At 46.7% G+C, this 19,165-nt stretch overlaps 1 protein-coding gene across 2 annotated transcripts in view; it reads right to left on the reverse strand.

Moving 5' to 3' along the window:
- nipal3 (NIPA like domain containing 3) overlaps window positions 1-19,165 on the reverse strand; it is a 69,540-nt gene that overhangs the window by 5,213 nt on the left and 45,162 nt on the right. The gene's annotated exons all lie outside the window — the stretch shown is intronic.

Here is a 19,165-nt window from a genome sequence, read left to right on the forward strand (position 1 = left end):
CATTTTTACAGCAAAGTGTGGGGGCCGGCCTGTTTAAGAATAAGGCTACAAAACAAAAAGGGCTTAGAGCCATGGAAATCTACTGCATGCACAAAGGTCCTTCAACCCATCAAGTTGTTTTGACAAATAGAAAAAAAAACACCTAACTATTCTAATCCCATTTTATAGCATTTGGCCCATTACCTTTTGTGACTTGACATCACAAATGCACATCCAAATACTTCTGAGATGCAGTGCCATTTCTGTCTCTACCATCCTCACAAGCAGTGAATTCCAGATCGTCATCATCCACTGGGTGAAAAAGATTTTCCTCACACCCCCTCCAAAACCTCTGACCCTTACCTTAAATATATGCATCCTGGTAAATGGTCCCTCCATGAAGGGAGCACATTCCTGCCTACCCTATCTACACCCCTCAATTTTATACGCCTCAATCACGTCCCCTCTCAATCTCATCTGCTCCAAGAAAAATAACCCAAGTCTGTCCAACTGCTCTTCAAAACTGAAACTCTCCTGTCCAAACATTCTAATAATTCTCATCTGCACCGTTTCCAATACAATCACATTTTTCCTATAATGTAGATTCCAGAACCGCACACAGTTCTCTAGCTGTGGCCTAATCTAAAGTTTCTACAGTTCCAGAATAATGTCCATACTCAAACACTATGCTTCAACTAATCAGAACAAGAATACATTTGCCTATTTAATGACTTTATCTACTTGTCCTGTTATTTTTCAATCTACCCTCATAATTGAAGTTTCTTGTTCATGGAACTATTCTCCTAAATCGCTTCTGTACATTCTCCAATGCATTCACATCTTTCCTATAATGTTGTACTCACAACCAAACATAGTACTTCAGCCAAGGTCTATCAAGTGTCTTACCTAGAAGTTCAACATCACCACCTTGCTCTTGTGCTCTATGCCTCTATTCACTTCGCCAAGAACACTATATTTTATTAACTGCTCCCTCCATTTGTCCTGCAGAATTCGTGCACATATACATCCACACACCACCGCTCTTGGACCCCAAGGTTTCCTGAGGTTAAGTGTCCATAACACAAATGCAGCATTTCAGATTGGGTGGTCAAATCATCTTTGAATTTCTTCTGCATCAACGCAAAGGCAACACTTCCATTAGTTCTCTTACCATTCTTTTGTTCCCATGCATCAACCTTACTAAATTGCAAGTGGGCATTTTCTGCAGAGCACCAATTTTTCCAATAAAAAGCTTGAAAAATGATTTTTTAAACATCGATAACCTCAGCATACCCCATCAGCCATTATTTTAACCTGTCTTTGTCTTTATCACCATTCAACTTTGTTTAATCGCTATGCTTCTTCATAATGTATGAAAACTTAGATAACCCAAAATTTCAGAAATGCTGTCATCCAGGAGATGGCCAATTTGGCCCATCACGTCGAAGCTGATTTTCTGACTTAGTGCCAAACTCCGGCTTTTTCCTGTTAACTCCGCACATTTAATAATTGTTTTAAATAGAAACAATGCCTCCACCATTCTTCTAAGCAGCCCCTTCAAAACTCAGACCACTTACTGTGAGGAAAACATCTTTTCTCACATTGCAGCTGCCTTTTTTTGCAAAATATTTAGACCATAACAAATAGGAGCAGAACAGGTCCTTTGAGACTGCTCTGCCATTCAATTAGACCACGGTTGATGCAATATTCCTCACATCTATTTTTCTGCCTTTTCCCCATATCATGGGAAATAGTGTCTCACTAACTTGATTGAATTTTTGAAGGAGTAACAAAGAGGATTGATGACTACAGAGCGTTTGTTGTGATTTATATAGACTTCAGTAAGGTGTTGGACAAGGTTCCCCATGGTATACTGGTTAGCAAGATTAGATCACAGACTATGGGGAGAATTAGTCATTTGGATTAGCTCAAAAGGTAGAAGACAGTTGATTTGAGACTGGAGGCCTGTGACCAATGGTGTGCCACAAGGATTGGTGCTTTTCATCATTTATATAGAGGATTTGGACGTGAGCATAGGAAGTATGGTTAGTAAGATGGTGCCAAAATAGGACAGGCAGTGGACAATGAAGATTACCTCAGAGTACAATGAGATCTTGATCAGATGGGCCAACGGACCAAGAGGTGGCAGATGAAGGAGTTAATTTAGATAAACGTGAGCTGCTGCATTTTGGAAAGGCAATTCAGGGCAGGACTTATACACAATGGATTTGGTATGTTTCCCTTTATTGGTCAGTGAATGGAGTGTAGGCGTTGGGATGTCCTGTTGCAGCTGAATAGGACATTAGAAGGCCACTACTGGAAGACTGCATGCAATACTGGTCTCCCCACTATAGGATGGATGTTGTGAAACTTGAAAGAATTCAGAAAAGATAAGAATGTTGCCAGGGTTGGAGGGTTTGTGCTACAGGGAGAAGCTGAATAGATTGCTCCAGGGGCTATTTTCCATTTCTTTTAAATTCCAGCAAGTACAAGCCCACTTGAGCTAGTCTTTCTTTGGATGTCAGTCCTGCCATCCTGAGAGTCAGTCAAGGCCCTGTTTAACTGCAGGAAGGCATTCCCTACTCCTATACTAAAAATTCTCTCGTGATGAAGGCCAGCACGCTTTCTTCACTGCCCGCCAACCTTCAGCAACTGTTCCACCCAGGTCTTTTTACACCCCAACTTTTCCTAAGCTGCCACCATTCAGATAAAAATCTGCCTTCCTGTCTTTGTCTCCATAGTGGATAACCACAAATTTATCCACATTATATTGCATTTGCCAAGTATGTGCCCACTCAAGTCAGTCTGTCCAAGTTACGCCACAGCCTCTCAGCATCTCCTTCACAGCACATACTGCTACCCAGCTTAGCATCATCTGCAAATCTCAAAATATTGCATTCAATTCCTTTGTCCATATCGTTAACCTGTACTGTGAACTGCAGGGGCCCCAGCACTGAACACTGCAGTACTCCACTCATCACTGTCTGCCACTCTGAAAAGGACTTGTTTATTCTAACTAACTATCTGTTTCCTGTTTGCCAACCAATTCTCCACCCACAACAACACATTACCACCATTACTGAGCTTTAATTCTCCTTATTAATCTCTTATGTGGAACCTTGTCAAAAGCCATGGAACATGGATCTTTGGCCCATGACGTTGTGCCAAACTGTTACCCAAATCCCAAAGGTCTATCTAACCTCCATCCCTACCTTATACTATCATACAGATGCCTATCTCATAGCCGCCGATATGCCCCTAATGAGGCTGACTCCACTACCCCCTCCAGCAATGCATTCCACACCCTGACCACACTCTAAATAAAGAGCTTACCTGGCATCGCCCCTGTATCTACCTCCACTCACTTTAAAACTGTGCCCCCTCGCAATAGCTACCTCCAGCTTAGGAAAAAGACTCTGGCTGTCCACTCTATCTATACCTCTGATCATTTTGTACACCTCTATCAACTCACCTGTAATCCTTCGTCGTTCTAAAGAGAAAAGCCCTCGCACTCTTGACTTTTTCCCGTAAGACCATCCCTCCATTCCAGGCAACATCCTGGTAAATCTCCTCTGTACCTTTCCCAACGTTTCAACATCTTTCCTCTACTTGTCATATCCTCGAAAAATTCCAGAAGATTTGTCAAGCATGATTACACTTTAATGACCCTATACTGACTTGGACTGATTTTGTTTCGTAATTACATCCCCAATATATTTACTCCAGCATGTTCCCTACCACAGATGTTAGGCTGACAGGCCTATAATTCAGTCTTCTCTCTCTCTCTCTATTTTGTTTTAAGAATTTTTTTTTTAGCTACCATCCAGCCAGTGGAACTCTTCCAGAGTCTACAGAATGCTGGAAAACGGCATGCTTAATAAGGAATACTCTAGGTCAAGCTGACATAAGGAAGGAGGAAGTGTTGGGTATCCTAAAAGACATTAAAGGTGGACAAGTCCCCACGTCCGGATGGGATCTGTCCCAGGGTACTGACGGAAGTGAGGGGGGGAATAGCGAGGGCCTTAACAGATATTTTTGCAGCATCCTTAGACACGGGTGAGGTCCCGGAGGACTGGAGAATTGCTAATGTTGTCCACTTGTTTAAGAAGGGCAGCAGGGATAATCCAGGTAATTATCAGTGGTAGGGAAGCTACTGGAGAAGACACCGAGGGATAGGATCTATTCCCATTTAGAAGAAAATGGGATTATCAGTGATAGGCAACATGGTTTTGTACAGGGAAGGTCATGTCTTACCAACTTAATAGAACTCTTTGAGGACATGACAAAGTTGATTGATGAGGGAAAGACTGTAGATGTCACATACATGGACTTCAGTAAGGTGTTTGATAAGGTTCCCCATGGCAGGCTGATGGAGAAAGTAAAGTCACATGGGGTCCAGGGTGTGCTAGCTAGATGGATAAAAAAACTGGCTAGGCAACAGGAGGCAGAGTACTAGTAGAAGGGAATTTCTCAAATTGGAAACCTGGGACCAGTGGTGTTCCACAGTGATAATAGTGTGAAGCTAGATGAACACAGCAGGCCAAGCAGCATCTCAGGAGCACAAAAGCTGACGTTTTGGGCCTAGATCCTTCATCAGAGGGGGATCGGGTGAGGGTTCTGGAATAAATAGGGAGAGAGGGGGAGGCGGACCGAAGATGGAAAGAAAAGATGATAGGTGGAGAGGGGATAGGTCAGTCCAGGGAAGACGGACAGGTCAAGGAGGTGGGATGAGGTTAGTAGGTAGGAAATGGAGGTGCAGCTTGGGGTGAGAGGAAGAACAGGTTAGGGAGGCAAAGACAGGCTGGGCTGGTTTTGGGATGCAGTGGGGCGAGGGGAAGAGCTGGGCTGGTTGTATGGTGCAGTAGGGGGTGGGGACGAACTGGGCTGGTTTAGGGATGTGGTGGGGGAAGGGGAGATTTTGAAGCTGGTGAAGTCCACATTGATTCCATTGGGCTGCAGGGTTCCCAAGCGGAATATGAGTTGCTGTTCCTGCAACCTTCGGGTGGCATCATTGTGGCAGTGCAGGAGGCCTATGATGGACATGTCATCTAAAGAATGGGAGGGGGAGTTGAAATGGTTCGCGACTGGGAGGTGCAGTTGTTTATTGCGAACCGAGCGGAGGTGTTCTGCAAAAGCGGTCCCCAAGCCTCCGCTTGGTTTCCCCAATGTAGAGGAAGCCACACCGGGTACAATGGATACAGTATACCACATTGGCAGATGTGCAGGTGAACCTCTGCTTAATATGGAAAGTCATCTTGGGGCCTGGGATAGGGGTAAGGGAGGTGGTGTGGGGGCAAGTGTAGCACTTCCTGCGGTTGCAGGGGAAGGTGCTGGGTGTGGTGGGGTTGGAGGGCAGTGTGGAGCAAACAAGGGAGTCACGGAGAGTGGTCTCTCCAGAAAGCAGACAAGGGTGGGGATGGAAAAGTGTCTTGGGTGGTGGGGTCGGATTGTAGATGGCGGAAGTGTCGGAGGATGACGCGTTGCATCCGGGAGGGTGGTGGGGTGGTGTGAGAGAACGAGGGGGATCCTCTTAGGGCGGTTGTGGCGGGGGCGGGGTGTGAGGGATGTGTTGCGGGTAATGCGGGAGACGCGGTCAAGGACGTTCTCGACCACTGTGGGGGGAAAAGTTGCGGTCCTTGAAGAACTTGGACATCTGGGATGTGCGGGAGTGGAATGCCTCATCGTGGGAGCAGATGTGGCAGAGGCAGAGGAATTGGGAATAGGGGATGGAATTTTTGCAGGAGGGTGGGTGGGAGGAGGTGTATTCTAGGTAGCTGTGGGAGTCGGTGGGCTTGAAATGGACATTACAAGCTGCTACCTGAGATGGAGACAGTGGTCCAGGAAGGTGAGGGATGTGCTGGAGATGGCCCAGGTGAACTGAAGGTTGGAGTGGAAGGTGTTGGTGAAGTGGATGAACTGTTCGAGCTCCTCTGGGGAGCAAGAGGCGGCGCCAATACAGTCATCAATGTACCGGAGGAAGAGGTGGGGTTTGGGGCCTGTGTAGGTGCGGAAGAGGGACTGTTCCACGTAACCTACAAAGAGGCAGGCATAGCTGGGGCCCATGCAGGTGCCCATGGCCACCCCCTTTGTCTGTAGGAAGTCGGAGGAATTGAAAGAGAAGTTGTTGAGGGTGAGGACGAGTTCAGCTAGGCGGATGAAGGTGTCGGTGGAGGGGGACTGGTCGGGCCTGTGGGACAGGAAGAAGCGGAGGGCCTTGAGGCCATCTGCATGCAGAATACAGGTGTATAAGGACTGGACGTCCATGGTGAAAATGAGGTGTTGGGGGCCAGGGAATTGGAAGTTCCACAGTGATCTGTGCTGGGACCACTGTTGTTTGTGATATATGTAAATGATTTGGAGGAAGGTGTAGGTGGTCTGATCAGCAAGTTTGCTGATGACACTAAGATTGGTGGAGTAGCAGATAGTGAAGGGGACTGACAGAAATTACAGCAGAATATAGATAGACTGGACAGTTGGGCAGATAAATGGCAGATGGAGTTCAATCCGGGCAAATGCGAAGTGATGCATTTTGGACGATCAAATTCAAGGGCAAACTATACAGTAAATGGAAAAGTCCTGGGGAAAATTGATGAACCGAGAGATCTGGGTGTTCAGGTCCATTGTTCCCTAAAAGGTGACAACGCAGGTCAATAAGGTGGTCAAGAAGGCATATCACATGCTTTCCTTCATTGGACAGGGTATTGAGTACAAGAGCTGGCAGGTCATGTTACAGTTGTATAAGACTTTGGTTTGGCCACATTTAGAGTACTGTGTACAGTTCTGGTCACCACATTACCAAAAGGATGTGGACGCTTTGGAGAGGGTGCAGAGGAGGTTCACCAGGATGTTGCCTGGTATGGAGAGCGTTAGCTATGAAGAAAGGTTGAGTAGATTAGGATTATTTTCATTAGAAAGACGGAGATTAAGGGGGGACCTGATTGAGGTCTACAAAATCATGAGGGGATAGACAGGGTGGGTAGCAAGAAGCTTCCCCCCCCCCCCCCACCAAAGAGTGGGGGACTCAATTACTAGGGGTCATGAGTTCAGAGAGAGAGGAGGGAAGTTTAAGGGAGATATGCGTGGAAAGTTCTTTGCAGAGGGTGGTGGGTGCCTGGAACGCATTGCCACCGGAGGTGGTGGACGCAGACACGTTAGCATCCTTTAAGATATATCTGGACAGGTACATGGATGGGCAGGGAGCAAATGGACACGGACCGTTAGAAAACAGATGACAGGTTAGACAGAGGATCTCGATCGGCGCAGGCTTGGAGGGCTGAAGGGCCTGTTCCTGTGCTGTAATTTTCTTTGTTCTTTACTGTGCTTAAGAGAGGTTCAGACACTGTGATACCTTGAGAAGCGCAAAAACAAAAAAAAACAAAAATCGGTGGCATTTGTAGTGTCACGGGGAGGCCGCCAGAGAGTGGCACTGCATCACTTTAAAAGCAAGAGGGAGCGAGAGAATGAGTCTTTGATTCCTAACTCTTTGTTCTTTGACCACCAATGCATCCACACTTTCCAGGGCCATTTTTAAGTCTTCTGGGATGCAAAACTTCAGACCCTGGGGACTTCAATCCCAAGAACTTCCCCAATTCCATTTCCTGAATAATAAGTATTTCCTTCAATTCCTCCTTCACACTTGATCCTGTCCCCACCCCCTAACCCTCATCATTTCATAGAATCCCTACAATGTGAAAACAGGCCCTTCGGCCCAACAAGTCCACACCGACCAGCGCAGCACTCCACCCAGACGCATCCCCCTATAACCCACCTAATCTACACACCCCTGAACACTACAGGCAATTTGGCATGGCCAATCCACCTAGCCTGCATATCTTTGGACTGTGGAAGGAAACCAGAGCTCCTGGAGGAAAACCAAGGGGCGTACGTCCACACAGACAGTCGGCCAAGAGTGGAATCGAACCCAGGTCCCTGGCACTGTGAGGCAATGCTAACCACTGAGCCACCATGCTGCAAGGTTACTCGTGTCTTGTTTAGTGAAGACAGATACAAAGTATTTCTTCAACTGGTCCGCCCTATATTCGTTGTCCATTAGGAGTTCACCTGCTTCTAACTAAAGGACCTACATTTATCTTCACTGATCTTTTTCTCTTCACATATCTATAGAAGCTTTTGCAATCAGATTTTATGTTTTCTGCAAACTTACTCATATTCTACTCTCCCCCTTTAAATTAAAAAAACTTTGTCCTCCTCTGCTGAATTTTAAACTTCTCCTAGTGGTCAGGTTTAGTGCTTTTTCTGGCCAACTTATATGCCTCTTCTTGAAGACTATCCCGGATTCCCTTGTTTCCTACAGTTAAGCCACATTCTCTATTTTACTCTTATACCAGACAGTGATATACAATTGTTGAAGTTCATGTGTGTGTTCTTTAAATCTTTGCCATTGCCTATCCACCATCAATCCCTTGGCCACCTTATCCTAGCCAATCTATGCCTCATACCCAAGTTAGCCTTAAGTTCAGAACCCTACCTCAGATTTAACTGTGTAACTCTCCATCTTAAAGAAGAATGCTACTATATTACGGTCACTCTTCCCAAACGATCTCACAGCACAATATTGTGAATTCATCCCTTCTTTTCACACAATACCCAATCTAGGCTGGCTCGCTCTCTAGTTGGTTCCTCAACATATTGGTTGAGGAAAGCATCCCTCACACATTCCAGGAAATCCTCCTCCGTCACATTGTAACCAGTTTGGTTAGTCCAATCCATATGCAGTTTGAGGTCACCCATACTAGTTGCTCTAATTTTATTGCACGCATCTCTAATTTCCTGTTTGATGCCATCTCCAACCTCACAACTACTGTTTGGTGGTTTGTACGCAATTCCCACTAATATTTTTTCTCCCTTTGGTGTTCTACAGCTTCACTCATACAGATTTCACATCATCCAAGCCAATGTTCTTCCTTATTATTATGTTAATCTCCTCCTTAATCAGCAATATTATCCTACCTCCGTTTCCCAAAAACTGAATATCCCTGGATGTTCCCATCCTTGGTCACCAAGTCTTCATGATCCCAATTACATCTTACCCATTAATAACAGTCTGCACAGTCAATTCATCCACCTATTACAAAATGTTCCTCGCATTGAGACACATAGCCTTCAGGCTAATTTTTCTTTTTTTAAAAAAAACTTTTATTGCCCTTTCTGAATTGTGTAGCCATTTTTGATTTTCGTCTTTGCTTTCTCTGCCTTCCATACTGCCTTTTCTTCTGTCCCCACCATAATTCCCTCCAAACTCCTGCCCTGGTTCCCATCCCATGCCATTTTACTTTGAACCCTGAACAAAAACAGAAGTTGCCCCTCCTATCGCCTTTGAACTTTTCCCCTCTAACCTTAAATACATGCCCCCTAGTATTAGACATTTCAACTTTGAGAAAAAGATTCTGATCATCAACCTTATCTACATATCTCAATTTTACAGACTTCTTTCAAGTATCCCTTCAGCTTGCACGGCTCAATAGAAAATATACTGAGTTGTTCAAACTCTCCTTACAGCTCATATCCTCTAATCAGGTAGCCTCCAAAACCTTCCTGTAACACGGTGACCACTCTACACAGTACCTGAAGTGTGGCCTAACCAAAGACGCAACATGACATCCTGATTCTTGTGCTGAATTTCCTGATCAATAAAGGAAAGCATGCCATATGCCTTCTTCATCACCCTATTCACTTGCATGGCAACTTTCAGGGAGCCATTGACTTCAACCCCAAGATTCCTCTGTGTATCAATGCTGTTTGAGTCCTGCCATTAAATTGCATACTTTTCTTTAACATCCAACCTCCCAAAAGTGCAGCACTTGACACTTGTCTGAATGAAAGGTCCATCTGCCATTCCTCCACCCATATCTGTAACTGATCAGTGTCCGACTGTATCCTTTGACAAACTTCCACACTATCCACAACTCCACCAGTCTTTGAGACAATGGGAACTGCAGATGCTGGAGAATCCAAGAGAACAAAAAGTGTGGAGCTGGATTAACACAGCAGGCCAAGCAGCATCTAGACCGGTCTAGGCCCGAAACGTCAGCTTTTGTGCTCGAGATGCTACTTGGCCTGCTGTGTTGATAAATCAAGTTAATAACATGTGACCTGCCCTGCACAAAGCCATGGTGCTGACTGCCCCTAATTAAGCCATGTTTTTCCAAATGTGCATAAATCTTATCCCAAAAATTGCATCCAAAAGCTTACCAACTACAGATATGAGACTTAATGGTCTGTAGTTTCCTGGAAATATTTCTATTCCCCTTCTTGAACAAGGGAACAATATTAGCAACTTGCCAGTTCTCCAGGACCCCTCCAGTGTCTAGTGGGGATACAGATCAAGGCTCCAGCAATCTCTTTCTTGCCTCCCTCAATAACCTGGGGTAGATACCATCGGGCCCTTAATGCCGTTCAAGAGATCCAACACAATTTCTTTCTTGACCTCAAAATGCTCCCGATCCTTCACCTGGGTGAATACTGAGAGCGTACTCATTTAGGATCTCACCCACATTCTCCACCTTCAAGCACAAATTCCCTCCTTTATCCTTGAGTGGTCCTACCTTCTGCCAAGTTATCCTCCTGTTTTTAGCGTACCTATATGGAATGACTTGGGATTCTCTACCCGACTTGCCAAGGTCATTTCATGGCCCTTTCTTGCTCTCCTAATTCCCTGTTTGAGTACTTTCCTAATTTTCCTCACATGCCCTGTCCAATTTTAGATTCCTAAACCTAACACATACTTCTTTTCTGACTAAATTCATAACCTCCCTCATTATCCAAGGGTCCCTTACCTTGCCATCCTTGTCATTTGTCCTGACTGGAATTTGCTGGTATAAAGCTATCAGCAGGTCTTTAAACATTTCTCACATGTCAAATATGGACTTGCCTGCTAACAGCCCCTCCAATTACCACACCCTAGTTCCTGCCTAATACTGACATAATTTGCCCTTCCTGCAAGGCCCTGACTCATCCTTGTTCATAGCGATCTTAAAACTTGAGAAGTTGTGACTGCTGTTACCTTAAGACTTAACCTTTTCAGGTACACTGTTAAATGCTTTTCAGATATAAATGAGGGGGAAGGGTAATTACAACTCTGTTAGGCAAGAACTGGGTAACATAAATTGGGAACAGATGCTGTCAGGGAAGAGCACTATTGAAACATGGAGATTGTTTAAGGAATGCAGACTGCGTGTGCTCAATATGTCTGTCCCTATCAGGCAGAGAAGGTGCGGTCGAGTGAGAGCGCCTTGGTTCTCAAGACAGGTCAAACAACTGGTTAAGAGGAAGAAGGATGCTTATGTAAAGTTTAGGAAAAGGGGAACAGAAAAGGCTCTAGAGGGATACACATTATCCAGGAAGGAGCTGAAGAGAGCACTTAGGCCAGCTATAAGGGTGCATGACAAAACTCCAGAAAGGATGAAGGAAAACCAGAGAAAGGGTAAGGCTGATCAAGGATTGTAAAGAGAATTCGTGTACGGAGCCTAAAGAGATAGGAGAGATCCCTAATGAATACTTTTCTTCAGTATTCACAACTGAGAGGGACCTAGCTGTGGAGGAGGACAGTGTGAAACAGGCTGGTTGGCTACAGAAGGTTGATGTTACTAAGGAAGATGTACTAGAAATTTTGAGGAAGTTAAAGATAGATAAGTCCCCCTGGGCCTGATGGGATTTATCCAAGGATTCTACAGGAAGCCAGGGAAGAGATTGCACGGTCTTTGGTGACGATCTTTCTGCGCTCTCTGTTCACGGGTATAATGCCGGAAGATCGGAGAGAAGCGAGTGTCATTCCCTTGTTCAGAAAAAGGAAATAGGGATAACCTCAGAAATTACAGGCCAGTTAGTCTTACGTCAATGGTGGGCAAATTATTGGAAAGGGCTCTAAGAGATAGGATTTATGATCACTTGGAAAGGCAGTTTGATTCGTGATAGTCAGCATGGATTTGTGAGGGGTAGATTGTGCCTCACAAACCTTCCTGAATTCTTTGAAGAGGTGACCAAACACATGGATGGAGGTGGAGCAGTGGATGTGGTATACATGGATTTAAGCAAGGCATTGATAAGGTTCCCCGTATCAGGCTCATGCAGAAGGTAAGGAGGCATAGAATAGGGGGACATGTGGCAGATTGGATTCAGAATTGGCTAACCCTTAGTAGACAAAGGGTGGTAGTGGATGGAAAATATTCAACATGGTGCTCAGTTACAAGTGGTGTACCACAAGGATCTGTCCTGGGTCCTCTGCTATTTGTGATTTTTGTAAATGATTTGGATGAAGGAGTGGAAGGGTGGATTAGCAAGTTCACAGACGATTAAGGTGAGTCACATTGTGGACAGTGCAGAGGGCTGTCCTAGGTTACAAAGGGACAATGATAGGATGCAGAGTTGGGCTAGAAGTGGCAGATGGAGTTTCACCCTGACAAATGTGAGGTGATTAATTTTCAAAGGACAAACTTGAAAGCAGAATACAGGGTTAACGGAAAGATTCTTGGCAGTGTGTAGGAGCACAGGGATCTTGGGGTTCATGTTCACAGTTCCCTGAAAGCTGCCACCCAGGTGGATAGAGTTGCTACGACAGTGTATGGTATGATAGCTTTCATTCATAGAGGGATTGAGTTCAAGAGCTGTGAAGTTATACTCCAGGAAAGAATCTTTCCTCCTTATTGCTGAGAGGCATGGATTACCTCCCTAAATATCTGCCACAGTTAGCTTACTGTCATTCCCATTAATCTATCTGCCCAGTTCACTTTAGCAAGCTCTATCCTCACATTTTCTCCTCCTCACCTATGCAGCAGACCCAACTGTGGCCCAATGAATTTGATTGATACTGCTTCTCCGTGAGAGGCCATTCCCTCAAACAGTATCCAAAGTGGTGCATTGTATGGCGCACTGACCTCTACATCGCCGAGGCCAGACGCCGACTCTCCGACACCGCCTCCTCGATCATGACTCCACACCCGAGCACCAAACCATCATCTCCAACACCATTCACGACCTCATCACCTAAGGGGACCTCCCACCCACAGCCTCCAACCTCATTGTTCCCCAACCCCGCACGGCCCGTTTCTATCTCCTTCCCAAAATCCACAAACCTGCCTGCCCTGGTTGACCCATCGTCTCAGCCTGCTCCTGCCCCACCGAACTCATCTCCACCTATCTGGACTCCATTTTCTCCCCTTTGGTCCAGGAACTCCCCACCCTCGTCCGTGACACCACCCACGCCCTCCACCTCCTCCAGGACTTCCAATTCCCTGGCCCCCAACACCTCATATTCACCATGGACGTCCAGTCCCTGTACACCTGCATTCCGCATGGAGATGGCCTCAAGGCCCTCCACTTCTTCCTGTCCCGCAGGCCCGACCAGTCCCCCTCCACCGACACTCTCATCCGCCTAGCTGAACTCGTCCTCACACTCAACAACTTCTCTTTTGACTCCTCCCACTTCCTACAGACTAAGGGGGTGGCCATGGGAACCCGCATGGGCCCCAGCTATGCCTGCCTCTTTGTAGGTTACGTGGAACAGTCCCTCTTCCGCACCTACACAGGCCCCAAACCCCACCTCTTCCTCCGGTACATTGATGACTGTATCGGCGCCGCCTCTTGCTCCCCAGAGGAGCTCGAACAGTTCATCCACTTCACCAACACCTTCCACCCCAACCTTCAGTTCACCTGGACCATCTCCAGCACATCCCTCACCTTCCTGGACCTCTCAGTCTCCATCTCAGGCAACCAGCTTGTAACTGATGTCCATTTCAAGCCCACCGACTCCCACAGCTACCTAGAATACACCTCCTCCCACCCACCCTCCTGCAAAAAGTCCATCCCCTATTCCCAATTCCTCCGCCTCCGCCGCATCTGCTCCCACGATAAGACATTCCACTCCCGCACATCCCAGATGTCCAAGTTCTTTAAGGACCGCAACTTTCCCCCCACAGTGATCGAGAACGCCCTTGACCGCGTCTCCCGTATTTCCCGCAACACATCCCTCACACCCCGCCCCCGCCACAACCGCCCTAAGAGGATCCCCCTCGTTCTCACACACCACCCTACCAACCTCCGGATACAACGCATCATCCATCAACACTTCCGCCATTTACAATCCGACCCCACCACCCAAGACATTTTTCCATCCCCTCCCCTGTCTGCTTTCCGGAGAGACCACTCTCTCCGTGACTCCCTTGTTCGCTCCACACTGCCCTCCAACACCACCACACCCGGCACCTTCCCCTGCAACCGCAGGAAATGCTACACTAGTCCCCACACCTCCTCCCTCACCCCTATTCCAGGCCCCAAGATGACATTCCACATTAAGCAGAGGTTCACCTGCACATCTGCCAATGTGGTATACTGCATCCACTGTACCCGGTGCAGCTTCCTCTACATTGGGGAAACCAAGCGGAGGCTTGGGGACCGCTTTGCAGAACACCTCCGCTCAGTTCGCAACAAACAACTGCACCTCCCAGTCGCAAACCATTTCCACTCCCCCTCCCATTCTCTAGATGACATGTCCATCATGGGCCTCCTGCAGTGCCACAATGATGCCACCCGAAGGTTGCAGGAACAGCAACTCATATTCCGCCTGGGAACCCTGCAGCCATATGGTATCAATGTGGACTTCACCAGTTTCAAAATCTCCCCTTCCCCTACTGCATCCCTAAACCAGCCTAGTTCGTCCCCTCCCCCCACTGCACCACACAACCAGCCCAGCTCTTCCCCCACCACCCACTGCATCCCAAAACCAGTCCAACCTGTCTCTGCCTCCCTAACCAGTTCTTCCTCTCACCCATCCCTTCCTCCCACCCCAAGCCACACCCCCAGCTACCTACTAACCTCATCCACCTCCTTGACCTGTCCGTCTTCCCTGGACTGACCTATCCCCTCCCTACCTCCCCACCTATACTCTCTCCACCTATCTTCTTTACTCTCCATCTTCGGTCCGCCTCCCCCTCTCTCCCTATTTATTCCAGTTCCCTCTCCCCATCCCCCTCTCTGATGAAGGGTCTAGGCCCGAAACGTCAGCTTTTGTGCTCCTGAGATGCTGCTTGGCCTGCTGTGTTCATCCAGCCTCACATTTTATTATCTTGGAATTCTCCAGCATCTGCAGTTCCCATTATCTCCAAAGTGGTGCATCTGTTTTCCAGAGGAAATTCCCTCGAGGGTTCCTGTACTGCTTGTCTAGTCCTATTACTAGATAATAGTAGCAGCACAAATATTAACTGTCCATGCTCACCCAATCAGCAGCTTTCACTTGACCCAGGTCACTTTTGAATCCTGATGCCATCTCAGGAGCTTTGCCTCTGGATTGAGTAAAAGGTGCTGTTCCTATTAAAAACTTTCTTATTGCTCTATTTGGCTACTCCTTGCCAGATTCTCAGCCTCTCTGACCTCTGGTACTCTGGACTGTAAGAAGTCCCCTTCTGCCCCAAATTCCCCAAGACCTACTTTAAAATTAGACAGAAGCATTACAAATGAGAGAAAAAAGTGTGCCTCCCAGTCCTTGATCAAGCAGAAGCAGTTTGCCCCACTCTATCCAGACACTTCATGATCTTGAAAATTTCCGTCAGATCACCCTTCTCCTCACCAAAAACAATCCCAACTTCCTCAAACAATCTTCCTAGAACTATTCACACAAACCTCTCAACTGCATCTCCAACCTATTCACTTTATACATACACAGTACACCAGGTAAGATCTAACCAGTGTCATTTACAAGTTTATCATAACCTTCCTTCTCTTATACTCTATGCCCCTATTAATGAAGTCTAGACCTGTTTTATTAACAGGTCTCTCTACCAGTCCTGGAACCGTCGGGTAGCATCGTTCACCACCTGGTTCACCTGGACTCTCTCTCTCCTTCCTGGACCTCTGTCTCCATCTCTGACCACCCAGAAACCAATATCCATTTCAAGCCTACCGACTCCCACAGCTACCTAGAATACACCTGCTCCAACCCACCTTCCTGTAAAAATGCCATCCTCTATTCCCAATTCCTTTGCCTCCACCGCATCGGCTCCCAGGTGAGACATTCGACTCCCATACATCTCAGATGTCCTCCTTTTTCCACGACCGCAACTTCTCCCGCCTCAGTGGTCGAGAACACCCTTTACCGTGGCTCCAGCTTTTCCCTCAACTCATCCCTCACACCCCCTCCCCGCAATAACAACCAAAACAGAATCCCCCTTGTCCTCATGTACCACCCCACCAACCTCTGGATCCAACGCATCATCCTCTGACACTTCCGCCATCTGCAACCCGACCGCACCAAAGACATTTTTCCCTCCCCACCCTTATCTGCCTTCCGGAGGGACACTCTTTCCATAAATCCCTTGTCTGCTCCACACTCCCCTCCAGCCCCACCACGCCCGGCACTTTTCCCTGCAACCGGAGGAAGTGCTACACCTGCCTCCTCACCCCCATCAGAGGCCCCAAGAAGGCTTTCCAATTCAAGCAGATGTTCACCTGCACATCTGCTAATGTGAGAGACTGCATCCACTCTCCCTGTTGTGGCCTCCTCTACTACAGGGAAACCAAGTGGAGGCTTGGGGACCGCTTTGCAGAACACCTATGCTCGGTTTATGTGAACAACTGCACCACCCAGTTGCGAACCATTTGAACTCCTCCTCCTCCCCCCATTCCACAGACGACATGTCCATCCTGGGCCTCCTGCAGTGCCACAACAATGCTACCCGAAGGTTGCGGGAACAGCAACTCATTCCGCTTGGGAACCCTCCGGCCCAATGGTATCAATGTGGATTTCACGAGCTTCAATCTCCCCTCCCCTACCGCATCCCAAAACCAGCCCAGCTCGTCCCTGCCTCCCTAACCTGTCCTTCCTCCGACCTATCCCCTCCTCCCATCTCAAGCCACACTCCCATCTCCTACCTACTAACCTCATCCCGCAGCCCCCCCTTGACCTGTCAGTCCTTCCTGGACTGACCTATCCCCTCCCTACCTACACTCACCTCTACTGGCTCCATCCCTGTCTCCTTGACCAGTCTGTCTCCTCTCCACCTATCTTCTCCTCTATCCATCTTCTATCCGCCTCTCCCCTCTCCCTATTTATTTCAGAATCTCCTTCCTCTCCCCCATTTCTGAAGAGGAGTCTAGGCCCGAAACATCAAGCTTTCCTGCTCGGACTGCTGTGTTCATCCAGCTCTATACCTTGTTATCTCAGATTCTCTAGTGTCTGCAGTCCCTACTATCTCTACCAGTCCTACCACCTTGAATGATTTATGTATACCCAGGTATCTATTGCTTTTGCACAGCCTTTAGAATAGTATCATTTGTTTTAAAGACAACACAGGGTGGAGGTGGAGGAACATAGCAGGGCAGGCAGCAGAGTAACAGGGAAGTGAAGAAGGATCCCAAACCAAAACATCAGCTTTCCTGCTCCTCTGATGCTGCCTGGTCTGTGTTCCTCCAGCTCCACGTTTATCTCTGACTCCAGCATCTGCAGTGCTTACTAACCCTTTGTTTTAAGATGTTCTCCAAAGTGTATCACCTCTTATTTTCCACACTGAGCTTCTCTGCCACCCAGTGGTCATTACAGCAATCTAGCTATAAGATGGAAATGGCTGATGATGGAATTCCAGATTCAGTTGGGACAGCAAGAAATTTGGCTTGAAACTGGTCTCTTCAACTTTAACAAAGGTAACTACAAAGGTATGAGAAAGTATGAAAGTACAATTAGGGAAAAAGGTGAAAAGACAAGACAATCAACACACAGTGGCAGACATTTAAGGAGATAATTCATAACTTTCAGTAGTGATATATTGAGAAAGAAAGACTCAATAAGAAGAAATCACTATCGATGCCTAACCGAGGAAGTCAAAGATGATACCTAATAGAAAAAGGAGTACAACATTTAAGGTTAATGCTAAACCAGAAAATTGGGAAAGCTTTAGAAATTGGCAAAGGAGGGCTAAAAAAAAACAAAAAAGGAGACTCTGGGACGCAAATAAAAATGAACAAGAGATATTGCAAAAGACAGTTCCTACCCCAGTATATAAAAAGGCGGTGTGTAGCGACAGTGAGCAGATATCCCCTAGAGGGGGAGCCCAAGGAATGAAAAAAAAGAAAGAAAAACAAATGGTAATGACTTTGAAGTAGTATCTTATATCTGTCTTCACAACAGAAAACACAAAAGGCATTGCAAGTTCAATCAAAAGCAGTTCGGGTGGTGGGCTAGGGGGAAAAAAATAGAGAAGCAATTTGAAGGAGTTACAATCATTAGAGAACACTAATTGGCATAAACTCTGACAAGACCTTGGACCTGATGGCCTGCATTTTAGGGTTTTAAAAGAAGTGACTGCAAAGATGATGGGTGCATTGGTTTTAATCTTCTAAAACTCCCTAAATTCTGAGCAGTACCAGCAGAGTAGAAAACCACAAGTGTGACATAGCATCTACCAAAAGGAAGGAGACAAATCAAGATACTTTAGGATAATAAAATGTGAGGCTGGATGAACACAGCAGGCCAAGCAGCATCTCAGGAGCACAAAAGCTGACGTTTCGGGCCTAGACCCTGGCCTGCTGTGTTCATCTAGCCTCACAATTTATTATCTTGGAATTCTCCAGTTCTGCAGTTCCCATTATCTCAAGATACTTTAGGCCAGTTTTGCCTAATGTGTTGTTATCACATTATCTGTTATTACACACTACCCATTGTTAGCCACTGATAGTCCCCACTAACAGACATTCATTCTGCTAGGCTGACCATTATCTGCTCCTGTGTCTTTTCAACTGTTCTTGTGTGTCTTTGGGCTTTACCTCCAGCTATCATTTACTTCTTGCCCCCTCCCCTGCATAAAAACCCAACTCTTCCTGGCTACCAGCAACGAGACCTGGGTGTCCTTGCACATCAGTCTGTGAAAGTAAGCATGCAGAGGCAGCAGAGTGTCAAGAGGGTGAATGATTTGTTGGCTTTCATAGCAAGAGGATTTTCATACAGGAGCAGGGATGTCTTACTGCAATTAAAGTCTAGGCGAGATTACACCTAGAATAGCACTTGTAGTTTTGGTCTTCTTATCATCTGACGGATAGGAGGGGTGCAGCATAGGTTTACTAGATATGCCTGGAACGGCAGGACTGACATGAGACTAAATCAGTTAGTTATACTGGCTGGAATTCAGAAGAATGAGGTGGGTGAGAACCTCACAGAAACCAACTCAAATCTTAACATCTAGAC

Source organism: Stegostoma tigrinum, chromosome 24, assembly GCF_030684315.1.
Source record: "Stegostoma tigrinum isolate sSteTig4 chromosome 24, sSteTig4.hap1, whole genome shotgun sequence".
NCBI lineage: Eukaryota > Metazoa > Chordata > Chondrichthyes > Orectolobiformes > Stegostomatidae > Stegostoma > Stegostoma tigrinum.